The 16,768-nt window shown below is 38.0% G+C and overlaps 1 pseudogene; it reads left to right on the top strand.

The window, feature by feature from the left end:
- The first annotated feature begins 9,328 nt into the window (after positions 1 to 9,328).
- LOC110206626 (olfactory receptor 5AU1-like) lies at positions 9,329 to 14,545 on the top strand (annotated as a pseudogene).
- Positions 14,546 to 16,768: the final 2,223 nt, after the last annotated feature.

Genomic DNA, 16,768 nt, shown 5'->3' with positions numbered 1-16,768 from the left:
ACTGCCCAGAACTTCTGAACATAAAGGATGAAATAACAATTAAAAAAATAATAGGTCATCGCCATGAAAGAAAAGAAAACTCAAGGCTGCAAACTCCAAATTCACTTAGTGGGTAACATTTAACAATTCAATTCAGAAACGAGTTGTGCAAGCAATCTACAGAAAGACTACAAAGGAAAGAAAATTCAAATAGTGCAAGGCTATTCTACAACCACCATAAAATGTAGGAGGGGATGGAATAATGTGTTCCAAAGAGCAATGGAGCTCAGGATGCAGTCCAAGGTGACATATGCTGAAAATCTGAGCTTAATCATAAGTATGGGGGAAATAACAATAAATAAATTTAATAATTCAAAAATAAGTTCAATAATAAAAAAATTTGAAACATTTTTTTCTTTTGCTTTTAGGCAATTGGGGTTAAGCGACTTGCCCAGGGTCACACAGCTAGTAAGTGTCAAGTGTTTGGTCAGAGGCTGGATTTGAACTCAGGTCCTCCTGACTTCAGGGCCAGTGCTCTATTCAGTGCACCACCTAGCTGCCCCTTGAAACATTTTTAGAAAAAAGCCAGAACTAAAGAGATTATTTGCTTATCAAACACTCCCAACTACAGAAACACAGTAAAGTGAATAAACACATTAAGGACAACAACATGCACATAACAGCATGACAATAGACAATAGACAACAGACCACTAAAAGACTTCTTTCTAAATGTATACAAGGAGACAGGAGTGAAAGCAGAAGCCCATTGGAGGTAACAGTGAAGAGGTAGGCCTGGGGCATTAGGAAAGAACCTGGTGACACCTTGCCTGCCAGTGAATCAATATTTTTGTAGGACTATAATACAACATGGAAGGGTATATGAAAGGTGGAGAAGGGAGCAAGAGGATAGAGAAAAATGTATGTTATATCCAGGACAAAATGAGCAAACAGTATAAAAAAAAATTTTAAAGAATTCCATCATCAAAAGCTATTATGGCATCAAGGAAGCTCAAGACATAAACCCAGAAGAAGAGAATGATCCCAAATAATCTACAAGCAAAGCCCCAGAGAAAAAACACAACTTGGGCAAAAATTCAATTAGAATTCCTAAAAGAGATGAACAAAAAAATTGTAAGAGTTAAAAATATTTTTATGAATGAAATGAGAGCGCCTGCCAAAAAATTGGAAAAGAAAATAACAGTTTGCAAGAGGTACAAAGCCTTGCCTAACCAACAAACTCCCTGCAAAATAGAATGGATCAAATAGAAGCCAATGACTCCTGGAGGCAACAAGAAATATTGAAACAAAGTCAAAAGATGGAAAAAAAATAAGGTATCTTATAGCAACCCCCCCCCAAAAAATGACCTGCAAAACAGATCAAGGGGAAGAATTTAAAATCATTCAACTATCTGAATGCCATGATGAAAGAGAGAGACAGAGACAGAGACAGAGAGGGAGAGAGAGAGAGAGAGAGAGAGAGAGAGAGAGAGAGAGAGAGAGAGAAACTAGCATCATATTGCAAGAAATCTTAAAAAGAAAACTCCCTAAATTTCTTAGGACCTGTAAGTAAAGTGAAGATAAAAAGAATCTCCTGGCCACCCTCTGAAAGAAACCCAGAAATGAAAATTCTCAGATACATAGCCAAAATCCTGAGTTTTCAGTTCAAAGAAAAAAATACTACAAGCAGCAAAAAATAAAGAATTCAAGTCCCAAGGAGGCACAAACAGGATCACACATGATTTAGCAGCTACCATTGTAAAGGAGTTGATAATTTGGAATACAATGTTTCAGAAAACAAAAGACTTATCCAGCAAAACTGAATATAATGCCACAGGAGGAAATGGATATTTAACGAAATAGAGGACTTCTAAGCATTATTCTCTCTTTTTTAAAATTTTTTTTTCTTCTAAGCATTCTTGATGGAAAAAAAAAGATCTATGTAGAAACTTTGAAGTTCAAATACAGGAATGAAGACAAACATCAAAAGGTAGAAAGAAGGATAAACTGCTTACATTCAAACATGAAGAGATAATACATGTATTCTCTCTGAACCCTATCATAAGGGGTGAGAGAGAGAGCCTAATTAGCAGTGCCTGAAAGTGGTTCTGTTATGTCTTGATAATGTTAATTCAAGAATGGAAAAAGAAGGGAAGAAGAATTCACTAGAGGCAGTGGGGGTGAGGGGTATAGGAAAAGGAAAGGAAGGTTAAGGAAAATTATTACACATAATCAGGGTATACAAGTGGACATCCATAGAAACAAGGAGGAGAGGATGGGGGGAAACAACTGACACTTGGACCTCACTCTCATCTGAAAAGAAGAAAGAAAACAGATGCACACAGATTTATGTACAGAAATTCACTTCACTAAACAGGGAAATAGGAGGGAAATGGGAGAACGGGAATTAGATGATTAAAAAGTGGATTTTTGGTAATTGAAACAAAATATTTTTAAAAAATATTTTTAAAGAATTATCAGGACTCCTCAAACTATAAAGAAACAAGATTCTGACTACCATATGTTAGAAAATCATAAAAGGAAATTGCCCAAAATATTTGAAAGAGAATATATTGGGGGCAGCTAGGTGGTGCAGTGGATAGAGCACTGTTCCTGGATTCGGGAGGTCCTGAGTTCAAATCTGACCTCAGATACATAACACTTACTAGCTGTGTGACCCTGGACAAGTCACTTAACCCCATTGCCTAGCCTAAAAAACAAAAAAGAACAGACAAAAAAAAAAGAGAATGTATTATACCCAAACAAAAGTTATATTAACTTTCACCATCTTGTCTTTCCCCCAAAAGCCCCTTGCTTTTTGTAGGACTATAATACAACATGGAAGGGTATATGAAAGGTGGGGAAGGGAGCAAGAGGATAGAGAAAAATGTGTGTTATATCCAGGACAAAATGAGCAAACAGTATAAAAAAATTTTTTAAAGAATCCCATCATCAAAAGCTATTATGGCGTCAAGGAAGCTCAAGACATAAACCCAGAAGAGAATGTCTTGTACACCATCAGCCCACAATATTCTAAGAAATGTAGATTTCTATTACCATTACCAAATTGTATAGCTATTCTGTACATCCTTTCTTTTTCCCTCCAACCCTCACCCATCACAAAGGGACAGGAACTAGGAGAACAATTTATATAATAACAACAAATGTAAAGAAAAACAACTTTCAAATATTTAAGAACTCTAATCAATGAAATGAAAGGCCACAATTTGCAGAGCACCAATGATGAAGCATGCTACCAACCTCCAGATTCTGAAATGATGGACTCAAGATGAAAAACTGAATGCATGTGCATGTGTGTTTACATGACCAATATAGGAATTTGTTTACTTGATTATGCATATTTGTTACAAGGATTTTGTTTTTCTTTCTTTCTTTTTTTTTATGAGGCAATTGGGGTTAAGTGACTTGCCCAGAGTCACACAGCTAGTGAGTGTTATGTGTCTGAGGCCACATTTGAACTCAGGTCCTCCTGACTCTAGGGCCAGTGCTCTATCCACTGAGCCACCCAGCTGCCCCTCTTTCTTTTTTCAGTGGCTGAATTGGCACGAGAGGGAGTTTAAGATAAGCCCTGCCCCCTTTCAAAAAAAAAAAAAACAGAAGGTAGACCAGAAGAAATCACAGAGACGCCAGACAGCTTTGAAAGTTGTGTTGATTTACCAATTGACAAATGGTCAAAGGATATGAACAGGCAGTTTTCAGACAAAGAAATCAAAGCTATCTGTAGGGAAAAAAATGCCCTAAATCACTACTGATTAGAGAAATGCAAATTAAAACAACTCTGAGGGACCACCCCCCACCTATCAGATTAGCTACTATGACAGAAAAGGAAACTGGTAAACATTGGAAGGGATGTGGGGAAATTGAGACACTAATGCATTGTTGGTGGAGTTGTAAACTGAACCATTCTGGAGAGCAATTTGGAATTATGCCCAAAGGGCAATAAAACTGTACATACCCTTTGGCCCAGCAATACCACTCCTACGTCTGTATCTCAAAGACATTTTTTTAAAAGGATAAAGGATCTATCTGTACAAAAATATTTATAGCAGTTTTGTATCTTTTTTTTTGTGGTGGCCAAGAATTGTAAATCGAGGGATTCCCCATCAATTGGGGAATGGCTGAACAAGTTGTGGTATGTAATAATAATGGAATATTATTGTCCTATAAGAAATGATGAGCAGGGTTACTTCAGAAAAACCTGGAAAGACTTACATTAACTGATGCAGAGTGAAATGAGCAAAATCAGGAGAACATTGTACACAGTAACAACAATATTGTAGGATGAATAACTGTGAATGACTGCTATTCTCAGCAATACAATGATCCAAGACAATCCCCAATGACTCATGATGAAAAATGTTATCTGTCTCCAGAGAAAGAACTGATGGTGTCTGAATATAGACCAAAGCATACTATTTTTCACTTCCTTTTCTTCTTTGATTTTTTTGGTTCAAGTTTTCTTCCACAAAATGAGTAATATGGAAATGTTTTACATGATTGCATATGTATAACCCATATTAGATTGCTTACCATCTCAGGGAGGAGGGAGGGAAAGAAGAGAAGGATAGAATTTGGAACTCAAAACTTTAAAAAAAATCTGAATGCCAAAAATTGTTTTTACATGCAATTGCGGGGAAAGAAAATATTATTCTTTTAAAAGTTGTGTTGAATTTATTACATACTTTAAAAAGAAAGCAAGTATACATAATAGAAATTCACAGGGGGTTGTATAATCTTTGTTTTGTTGGGTATATATAAATATTTGCTTTATTTAGTATTTACTCATTTTAAAATTTTTTAAAGGAAAAAAGAAATCAAAAAGATGGGAAGTTGAAATGTTCCTGTGAGTTTCTGTTATATACTTTAAGGTACATTTGTCATTGGCTAATTAAATGGTAGTACTAACATTTATACAATGCTTCAAGGTTTGCCATGTGCTCAAAAACATTATCTGATTTTATTCTCGTAACAATCCTGGGAAATAAGTGCTAATTTCATCCTCATTTTGCAAATAAGTAAAGTGAGGCAGACAGAGGTTAAGTAACTTACTCAAGATCACACAGATAGAAGTGGCTGAGACCAAATCTGAATTCAAATCTTCCTGAGTTCCAGTGTCACTTAGCTCTCAGTCCACCACCTAGCTATTGTGGGGATTAAAATTGTCCAACATACAATAAAAGAGACTCAGGCAGAGCTCTAAGCCAATGGCACTTTATTAAAGGGTTCATGGTCCCCTCTAATGAAGTGGACCTTAGATCTTCCTCACAATATGAGATGCCCCTTCTTCTAAGACCTTGTATTTATAGAGTTTGATACCCAACTATGCAAAAGAGGTGTGGTAAAATACAAAATCCCATTGGTTGACATATGATGCATAAGCTAAAATAGGCAAAAATTATATGTCAGCAGGGTCATGAGTTGAATGAAGCAAGCTATATCTCTGTTGGCTAGGTGGTCATAAGATGGATAGGCTCCTCCTTAGGTTAGGCAGGAGATGGTACAAGCTACACATACACTCCAAGAACATATTGGGGGGATTTTCCATGTCATTCCAACACCCATGCTTGGTTTGGTTATGGGATCTGAGCAAAACAGAATGGAGGTATCTTTGTCAGCATTGGTTGTTCAAGTGAGCTCCATAGATGGTAAACAAGTAATGAATATTGCATTAAGGTTTGAGGCCTGTTATAGGGCCTTTCTTTTAGAATCTATATTCCTATGTGACTTATACAAAGTATGGATTAATCCATTGTTTATTCTTATACCTATTATTAAGTGATTGACTAGATATGTATTACTAGATTCATATATTAAAATAATTACTAACAAGTATTACCCCTTATTAAATCATAATGAACTGACTAATACTGAGTAGAATTTGAGTAGGGGTCTTCAATGAATCACTTCTCTCCATTATAACAATTGTTAGAGAATAACAATATTAAACAACTATGTCTCAAGCTACTTTGCTTAGTGAAAAGAATATGTAAGATATTTCCCTATCACCAGTATCAAAAGCTTGCAACCCCTTAGTGCTAGATTTGGGGATGGCAGTTTCCAATAACAGTAAAACAATACTAAAGGTTATGGAATGTATAGGAAAGAATTGTACATGGGTAATGTACAATCAAATGGAGTCTGAGGTAGAATAAGACAATTCATGAAACTCCCTAAGCTAGGGTGTTTTTCCCCTTGTGGCCTGATCCTTAGTGGCAGAGATTTTTAGCAATGCCGTTGACTTTGCAAAAATATTTTTAATATTTTAAATTGATCTGGGACTAATTATTCACACTTTCTTCTTGGCCTCTCCTTCCTGGTCCCCCAATCTTGCACCAATTCATAGCTTCCAGGAATAAGGAGGCAATAAACCTTCTTCCCTCCCCTCTGGTCAGAGCATATCTGGAGAAGTTCAAAAGTAAAATATAAAGCTTCGAGACATCCTTCTTCACTGAGGGCCTTCAGGCTGAGGGAAGATGACCATTTCTCAGCTATGCTATAGTGGAGGTATAGGTTTTGAGTATGGGTTATATGAGATGGATGCAGAAGCTTCTTCCAATTGTTAAATTCTGTGATTCTGTGATTGCTGTGTACTTTGGTAGGCCATTTACAGGAGAAAACACTGCCAGGCAGAACCCCGGGGATGCTAGAGGATCTAGATCAGGATTTCTTAACCAGAAGTTCATGAACTTGGTTTTTCAAAATATTTTTAGAACTATTATATTTCAACATAACTGATTCCCTTTATAATCTTGTGCATTTTGTTTTATGCATTTTAAAATATCATTCTGACTTTCATTGTGGCTATGCCCAATCTCCCAATTCTCTTTTAACCTTAACCTAGCCTAGCCTTCCATTGTCTTACCTCTCTTTGGCCCCTGGCCACTTTCCACGCTTAATCCTAGCTAGGCTGTACTCTCCCTTGGCCACGTGGTCCAGGTCCCTGGCATTCTATTACCTCACAGTCCCTGCAAACTACTTGGCCACTCCTAGATCCCTCCCACAGTCTTTCTGTATATAAGGTTCATCTTGTCTCTATTAAGGTGCTCAGATTCTTATAATCTAGCCACTGCTCAGATTCTTACAACCTAGCCAATACCTCACAGATGCTCAGATTCCTTTAAGAGTCTGGGCAATATGGAGGATGTTCTAATAAACCTTGTCTTTGGCTGGAAAAAAAAATATCATTCTGAGAGGTCCATAGGCTTTACCTAAGAAGCCACATAAAAGACTATGTACCCATGCTCTTCCAGTGCTTCTTAAACTGTGGGTTGCTTCCCCAGCAAAACTGAGTATAATTCTTCAGGGGAAAACATGGTCATTCAGTGAAATAGAGGACTTTCAAGCATTTTTGATGAAAAGACCAGAGCTGAATAGAAAATTTGACTTTCAAATACAAGACTCAAGTGGAACATGAAGAAGTAAACAGGAAAGAGAAATCATAAGAGACTTATCAAGACTGAACTGTTTACATTCCTGCATGGAAAGATGATATTTATAACTCATGAGACCTTTGTCAGTATTAGAGTAGTGGGAGGGGAAAAATTATATGTATGTGTAGATAGATAGATAGATAGATAGATAGATAGATAGATAGATAGATAGATAGAGGGCACAAGGTGAGTTGAAGATGAAGGGGTAATATCTGGAGAATGAAATTAAGGGGTGAGAGAGGATTATACTAGGAGAAGGAGAAAGGGAGAGGTAGAATGGGGTACAGTATCTTGCACAAAACAGACAAGAAAAGGTTTTTACAGTGGAGGGAAACAGGAGAAGGTGAGAGGAAATGAGGGAATCTTATTCTCATAGGATTTGGCTTAAGGAGGGAATAACATACACACTCAATTGGGTATGGAAATCTTCTTACCCTACAGGAAAAGGGGAGGAAGGGACAAGAGAGCAGGGGGATGATAGAGAGAAGGGCAGATTGGGAAAGGGGTAATCAAAAGGAAGTACTTCTGAGGAAGGACAGGGTCAAAAGAAAGAATAGAATAAATGGTGGGGGCAGGATAGGATTAAGGGAAATAGAGTTAGTTTTTCACAACATGTCTACTTTGGAAGTGTTTTGCATAACTGCACATGTATGGCCTGTATTGACTTGCCTGCCTTTTCAATGAGGGTGGGTGGGGTGGGAGGAAGGGAGAACATTTGGAACCCAAAGCTTTAAAAACACATGTTTAAAAAAAAAGTTTGCACATGCAACTGGGAAATAAGAAATATAGGAAATGAGGTACAGAAATCTATCCTGCCCTACAGGAAAATAGAAGGGGAAGGGAATAAGAGAAGGGGGGCGGAGAGACAGAAGGGAGGGCAGACTAGGGGAAGGGGTATTCAGAATGCATGCCATCTTGGGGTGGGGGGAGGGGCAAGATGGGGTGAAAATTTGGAATTCAAAATCTTGTGGAACTAAATGTTGAAAACTAAAAATAAATAAATATATATTTTTAAAACCATAAAAAAAACTGTGGGTTGCTATCCCATGTGGGGTCATGACGCACAGTTTAAGAAGTATGAAGGGGGTCGTGAGTGGAAAAAGTTTAAGTCCTGCACGGTTTAGACAACAGCTGCATTTTATCTGTATACATGTATACAGTTATCCCTTCCACATTGCAACTTTCCCCATCATGGTTTTGATATATCGCAGGGTTGGTATTAGAAATTAAATGGGAATTTGGGGGGGAGTTTTGCAGAAGAATCAGACAGCATGCAAAGGCCAGCAGATGATACAGAAAAAGTTTAGAAACTCAGAAATGCATAAAATATATGATTGGTATTGTATAATATCAACCCAAATTTTATTATAAGGTACTGTAAATACCCCATTAAAAGAAAAAGAAAAAAATCACTTTTTCTCTGGTACGAAGGGAGGGACAAAAAATTTTACACAGATTTTCCAGATGGGGAGGCCTCCCATCGCCGGTGCCACTTCCTTATCCCCTGTAATGTGGAAGGGATAACTATATATACACGGTTTTGCCACCATTTTTAAATATATGACCTCATTTGATCTCTAAACAGCCCTGTGTGGTTGATCCCATGGCAATGGCTACAGAACGTACAAAAGATCCTCTCAGCAGCAGACAATCAAATGGAGTTGATAGCAGAAGAGGACAATACGTAGAATTTCCTAAGCATCCAGGACATTTTTTCCTTTTGTGACTTGCACCTTTAGGGGCAGAGAGTCTTAGTGACGCTGATTTTTTGCACAAACACTTTAATAGATTACTCTAGGACCAATTACTCCCATTCCTTCCTTGGTTTCCCCTCCCATCCCATCCCCAAACTTTGCACCAATTCATGCTTCTCATTTGATGTGATATCAAATTTAACCCATGAGACTAAGGTTGCTGCTGCTGCTGCTGCTGTCAACTTCAGGGGAGAAGGTGAGAGCAACATGATAAGCTGTAGATCTGACCCTCTCCATGCCTTTGGGAAGGCACTGAATGACACCAGGGATACTTCTCCCCTCGGTGGATTTTAAAGGCCCTTGAAAGGTCTGCTTTCTGATCTTGGCCTGTGCAAAGCATGGCTCTTCTCTGGGTTTTGCTGCTCCACTACTGATTGGTTTGGGCTCAAAACTTCAGAGCAATTTCCTCATAATCATGCCTGGTGGGCACTGAAATGATCTCATAGAGCCATTTCAGACAACCAAGAAGAAAAGGGTGGTTTCCTAGGTTTGGGCCATTACCACTCAGGGCCTAGGAAGCTGCTCAGTTCATCATCGCAGTTGTACTTGCAGGAAAGGCAGGAAGCTGGACCAACTCACCAGTACCCCAAGATACAAGTACTGAGTTCCAGATAATTTAGATTTTGTCTTATTAGATGTGGCCCAGTGATGTAAACTGAATAATTCTTTATTACTTCTCAAGACTATCTCTTTGTGCCAGAGCTTTCTCCATTTCCATCAGGCCCTACTTTTGCTCACCTGAGTCTAGTTCCAGTTCTGTCCCCGGACTCCCCCATGCTCCCATTATTCTACTGCTATAGCTCCCCCTAGTGGAGAATGAGAATAGGCAACAATCCACATTAGCAAAAGAAGGAAATGGCAAACCACTCCAATATCTCTGCCATGAAAACCCCAAATGGGTCCTGAAGAATCCGATGTGACTGAAAACCACTGAACAACAACAGCAACCACCACATAGCAGCCTCTGACCCCACCAAGATCCCTAATGCTGGCACTACAGTAATCATCTTCTTGGTGGAAGATACTGAGTGCCTTCCCCTCCCTAATCTGTTTCCCTCTGATAATTCCCCCCCACGCCTTTCATGTCTTTCTTTGCTCCCATTCACAGCTATAAATTGTAACACACAGAAATGATAGCTATCCAGGCAGACAAAACCATAACTGAAGTCTATATGGGTTAAGTGACTTGCCTAAGGCCACAGTGATAGTTTCTTGACTCAAAATACTTAGAATGGGAAGGGATCTTTTGGCAGAGTCAAGAATTCTTTGAAGAGTTGTCATTGATAGCATCTTTTCCTGTATGATTCCCACAACTCCTTGTTTCAGAGTGGAGTGCTTTATGTTTTTGTCAAGGATTTTATAAACATTATCTCATTTGATCCCCATAACATCATGTGTGGGTAGGTACTATTTTTATTCCCATTTTACAGATAAAAAGATAATAATAGCTAACATTTATATCTTACTATGTGCTATGCACTGTGCTAAGCACTTTACAATTACTAAATTATAAATTTATAATTATTAAATCTCCTTTGATCCTCAAAACAACCCTGGGAGGTAGGTGCTGTTATTATCCCCATTTTACAGATAAGGAAACAGAGGCAAATGGAGGCTGACTGACTTACCCAGGATCATACAGCTACTTAGTGTACGAGGTTATATTGGAACTCAGGGCTTCCCTGCTCCAGGCCCAGTGCTCTATTCACTGCCCCACCTTGGGGCTGATAAAGATAAAGATAAGTAATTCTGAGCCCAGATTTTTTTTTCTCTTACAGTAAAAGCATCTGTTGGGTCGGTCCAACTTCTGACCACAAATGAAATTCATGTAGTGAGTTTCAAAGAAAGTACATTATTTCCATGCAAAGTAGGGGTACCCCAAAGAAATAAAGATGTGAAGAGCCAAGATGAGGACCTAGAGATTTGGTTTCCAAATGGTCTCCGGGAGCAAAGGATAGGTTTCTTTGAGATTGTCCTTCAGTTTCCTCATCTCTTATGTGATATTGACACCAATATTAGAGAAGAGAAAAGCAAAGGATATATTTAATCCCAGGTGCATGTACAAATAAGACTTTGCCCAAATGTAGACTTCCACAGTAATCCATCTATGCAGTTTTTCAGGCAAGGAAGGGAAGAATCTTGCAGGGTCTCCATCTTTCACTACCAAGTATCCCATGCAAGATGAGAGGAAAACCTCTAGAGTACTCCTGGTCTCACTAGTGCCAACTCTCCCTTCTCTCTGACTCCACTCTTTGCTTTCTTTCCCTCTTTCCAACCTCCACCAGGTGCCAGCCATGCTACTTTTTGCATGTACAACCTCAAGCAACTATCATTCTCCTAAATCAGCAGAGAAAGGAAAAAGACCCAGTAAGATTAAACAATTATGTAACTACTTACTTCCCATACTAATCCCATACCCATTGTGGCTATTAAACACCTTTAAAAAAAAGTTTTTCCTTTATGTTCTATTTTTAACACTGCCAATATTTGCAGATCCAGGGATATGCTGGGGCCAGCTCATACTGGCTCAGAGAGTCAACTATTAAATTTTCAATATGAAGATTTATACCTTAGAAATCAGTAAGCACTAAAAATCCTTATATCTTATATCACAATAGTACTCCATCACATCGATATAGCATAATATTCTTCATTCTTCAACTGATTGAAGCCATTCTTCAACTGATGGGCATCTTTTTCATTTCAAGTTGTTTGGGTTTTTTTGGGAGGATACCAAACCAAAAAGAGTTGTTATAAATATTTTTGCATATATAGGACCTTTTCTTATTTATTCAGTCTCTTTTGGGGTATAAGCCTAGCAGTGGTACAACATGGTTTTAGTCCAGATAGTGGCTCTTCACTTTTCACCTTCTCACAGGTCCTGGCACACATTAGATAGTTTTACAATTCAACCAATGAACCAACTGGTTCATTGCTTTCTTTGAGGGTTCACCCTTGGCACTTTCTGCCCCACTGACTCTCTACACTGACCTATTTTGTTCTATATTGTGTAGACACTTTGCAACATAGCACTCGGTAATGACTCTTGTGTAACTAATTTGACATCAATCAATGAATACTTATTAAGCACATACTACGTGTCAGGCACTGTGTGAAATGTTATGTATGGGCTCTGTCTCTAATAGTCTGTAAGCTCCCTAACAACATAGGCTAGAGTTCTGTATCCATCTCTCACCACATTGGGCATAAAATAAACTAAAAAATAGTATGATAGATTGATTGGCTTCCCTTCCTAGACCATAAGGGCAATGTGAGAAGAAAAACAATTGTTATACTGTATTCTAGCTAAAATATTTCAAAGACATATTTATTTACGCAAGCACAGCTAGGTGGCGCAGTGGACAGAGTGCTGGACCTAGAGTCAGGAGGACTTCTCTTCTTGAGTTCAAATCTGGCCTCAGACACTTTCTAGCTGAGTGACCCTATGCAAGTCACTTCACCCTGTTTGCCTCAGTTCTTCATCCGTAAAATAATCTGGAGAAGGAAATGGCATACTAATCTAGTATCTTTGCTAAGAAAACCCCGAATGGGGTCATGAAGAGTTGGACATGACTGAAACAACTGAACAATGAGAAGCAATTTATTTGGAAGCAAAATTCTAGCTAACCAAAATCCCTTTGCTAAGCAGAGAACCCTCTGACTCAAGCAATTTCCAACTCACGTTTTGTAGTTGTGAAACAGAAGAAGAAGAAATTCTACATTAACAAAAGAAAAAAAGGTGTGCAGTTTTCATCTATGATTCTTGAATATTGTCTCAAAAGGGACAATAGTAATGTAGGCACATCCCTAGGGAAGATCTGTTTTCTCAGGACATTAAGACAATTCTCTCTATTGATCCTAAGGGAATTAAGAACATTCACTGTCTTAATTTGATTTACTATTCAATGAAGAACCAGGATACTAGACCAAGGATATAGTTACATTAAACTTTACCTTTAAAAAAAACCACACATACAATAGAGGCCTTAATGCTGTAAGATTTCAAAATAGAAACTGGTTTGTTTGTTTTTAAATTTTTGTTTTGTGTCTTCCCTTAATGACCAAGCCAGTACTTTGTGCCTAGTAGCTATTCAATAAATCCTTGTTAAGTAACCAGCCAAATAAGAAAAGACTCTCCCATGACTGGTTTCACTGGAAAAGCCAGTCTCCAGATGGGAGTCAGCCTGATCTGAACTGTGCTCTCCTTGAACAGAATTATCTGAACCTAAATTTCCCCTGGTGTTCTATGTTCCCTTTCCTTTCTGAACTTAGTATGTTTTTAGATAACCCAGGGCTCTGGAAGGAATGGATGGGGTAAACTTCAATTTGAACTGTTTGGCCTCACCAATGACCCTTGGCTACAGAAGCCTCATTTTTGGTCATGAACATTATCACTCTTGTGGGGAATATGACCATGTTCTTCTTGATCCACATGAGTGCAAATATGCACAGTCCCACATATTTCCTCCTAAAGAATCTCTCTTTCTTAAATTTCTGGTACTCTTCAATTGTTATCCACAGACCCTGGTGAACTTCTTAGTAGAGAAATAGGTGATTTTCTGTGTAGGACATAGGGCCTAGTTGCTATTCTATGCTGCCTTTGCAACAATAGAGTGCTACCTAATAGCTGTCATGGCCACTCATAGCAATCATAATTATCATACTGCCATTTATAATCTACTACTCTACCATGTCACTGTGTCCAATGCTGTGCATGTCTCTTTGTTCACTGGTTCTTACTTGGTTTCTTCAATTTCTTCATTCACACAAGTTATATCTCCAGATTAAATTTCTGTGGTCACTCACTTTTTCTATGATGGAACCCCAATCCTGACCCTGTCTTGTGAGGACACTTTCCTCTGTGAGAACTTGCTCTTCATCTTTGCATGATTCAACTTTCTGAGTTGTTCCCTCACCATCCTAGTTTCCTACCTCTATATCTTTGTTACTATCCTAAGGATAAATTCAGTTGAAGGAAGGTGGAATCTTTTCCACATATGCTTCCCATCTCACAGCTCTCTGTCTCTTCTTTTGGACAACTCTCTTCAAGTACCTTCAACTTACTTCCAGTTATTCAATGAACCAAGACCATGAACTTGCTGCAATCTACACCAATTGAGTCAAAGTCAAATAGAAATGGATCTCTTCAGCTCTTCAGGTTGTATATTGACTTAGAAAACCATGAATTAAAAATACCTATGTTATATTTCCAATTACATTTTAATCTAGCTCCACCTAGGAGTTTTCCAGTGGACTAGGCCTGATGAGTTTGACACTTCTGATCTACACAATACTTATCCCAGAGCTAAATCCCTTGATCTATTCTCTGAGGAACAGGGATATGAAGGAGGCCCTGAAATAGGTGTTGAGTACAAAAAGAGTGTAATTAAGATGGTTCTCATGGCATTGCAACAGAGCTTTGTGGCTGCAGTAAATTGAGCAATTTTTGTGATGAATCCCCACAAATGCAGTCCAATTGTGTGTTGCATCATTGTCAAGATGCAAGGTCTCCATAAAGAACTGATGGACTCTGAATGCAGATCAAAGCATTTTTTTTTCACTTTATTCCCTCTCGTGATTTTTTTTCCTTTTGATATTTTTCTTCTTCCACAACTGTGACTAATATGGAAATATCTTTTACATGATAGCACATGTAAAAACTATATCGAACTGCCAAAAAAAAAAAAAGATTCAAGGTCTCCTTGTAGTGCTGTAATTCTTTACATTGTGATAAGTGGGGGTATCACGAGACTTGCAAAGGGGGTCTCCCTGAATAGTTGCACCCAATATAGCCACACTGGTTGTCACTACTTACAGTTCTATTAATGAAGGTCCAATCATTTTTTCAAACTTTTGAGCATTCTGCGTTCTTTTTAGGCATAAAAAAGTCTGCTGTTTCCATAATAAATACATTTCTGTGCTTACCCTGAAGTTTTTAATAATTCAGAAACATGGCCCCATTTTCTTCCCATAGTCTCCTCTTTGACTAAGTACTTGATAAAATGTGGGGTTTTTTGTTATTGTTTCTTAATTATTTGAAAGGCACTATAATTATTACAAAGTACACTACATTTATGAAGCTTTTTAAAGTTTGCAAAGCATTTTCCTTCCAACAAGCATGTGAGCTAGATACTATTTCCATTTCACTGATGAGGGAGGCATAGAAAGAGACATGTAGCTAATAAATGTAGGAACCAGCACTTGAATTCAGGTCTTTTGACTCCAAGGGAAATGTTTTCTCTATTTTACAATTCTGCTTCTCAAAACCCAACAATTCAAAAAGTTCTTTGTTGGTTTTCTCCCTGACAATATTTCTTGATATCAGGTCTCCTGGCTCCAAGACTGGAATAATTACTACAACCCACTCTTTACTTATCTTATTTAAAAACATCACATACATACACATACACACACACACACATGCATGCACGCACACACACACACACACACACACACACACACACACATACAAACTCAAGAAACAGAAAAATTAACTTATTTCCTTAAAAAGACTGCCCTGGAACTTCCTATCCTTAAACTTATTGGAAAATTAGGGAAATAAGGTTAACCACGCTATAGGATTAGGTTTGGATAGGACCTTAGCAACCATTTAGTCCATTTTCCAGGATCTGTGGTTTTTCCTTGTGGTAACACAGATCAGAACTCTTTATCACCTTAATAGACAGTTTTCATAGGTTTTTGAACCTTTCTCTATCTACTTACCTCTTCCTCCAACAAGAAAAACCCTTTACTAGACCCATAATCAAATCCCTTCCAACATGGCAGGACCTGTCAGAGCTTGCACCACATTACAACACCTCAGTGAGGTATCAGAATAGTATTCTCGTGAGAGTATGAGGAATGTATTTATTAGGAAAATACATATTGGCAAATTTTCTATTTGGGATCATTTACATTGCTCTTAACAACTGAAAACATGTTAGGTTTTTGCATTTCACCAGAACAGGTGCATGCTGCTTTAAGTAAAAATGACATATGAAAATCTCAGTTAACACTAAAAATAAATGAGAAAATGATTATTTGCTTTACAAAAGGCATCACCACAGTACCCTTAGGATACACTTGAAACTCGCAAACACTGGGGCTCAGGTCTTAGTGATGCAGTCACTAAGGATGTTCTGCCCTTAGTAGTAGCCATGAAAAACCTAAATTTGATAAAGAAGGAATATATTAGGGAATAAGGATAAGATGAAAATGGTGTGGTTCTTTCCAGCTCTGGATTAGACCCGGATGCAGAAGGTTTAGTTGTTCCTTGATTCCTATCCCAACTTTTAAGAGAAGCACCATCACAATGTAAATGGTTTAGACAAGAAGCTATAGGGCTACAGTATTTCTGTTCACTGTCTCTACTGTGAGGAGAAGTTGGAGATGATGATGATGATGATGATGATGATGATGACAACAATAATAATAATAATAGCAGAGAACATTTATACAACACTTTAACATTTTTCCATGTTACCTAATTTGATCCTTACAATGACCCTACAAGATAGATGCTGTTATTATCCCAATATTACAGATGAGGAAACCAAGGCTGAGAGAGGTTAAGTGACTTAGCCCA

The sequence above is a fragment of the Phascolarctos cinereus genome, unplaced genomic scaffold, assembly GCF_003287225.1.
Source record: "Phascolarctos cinereus isolate Bilbo 61053 unplaced genomic scaffold, phaCin_HiC Scaffold_3;HRSCAF=262, whole genome shotgun sequence".
Classification (NCBI taxonomy): Eukaryota; Metazoa; Chordata; class Mammalia; order Diprotodontia; family Phascolarctidae; genus Phascolarctos; species Phascolarctos cinereus.
This window is presented reverse-complemented; position numbering and strand designations above follow the sequence as displayed.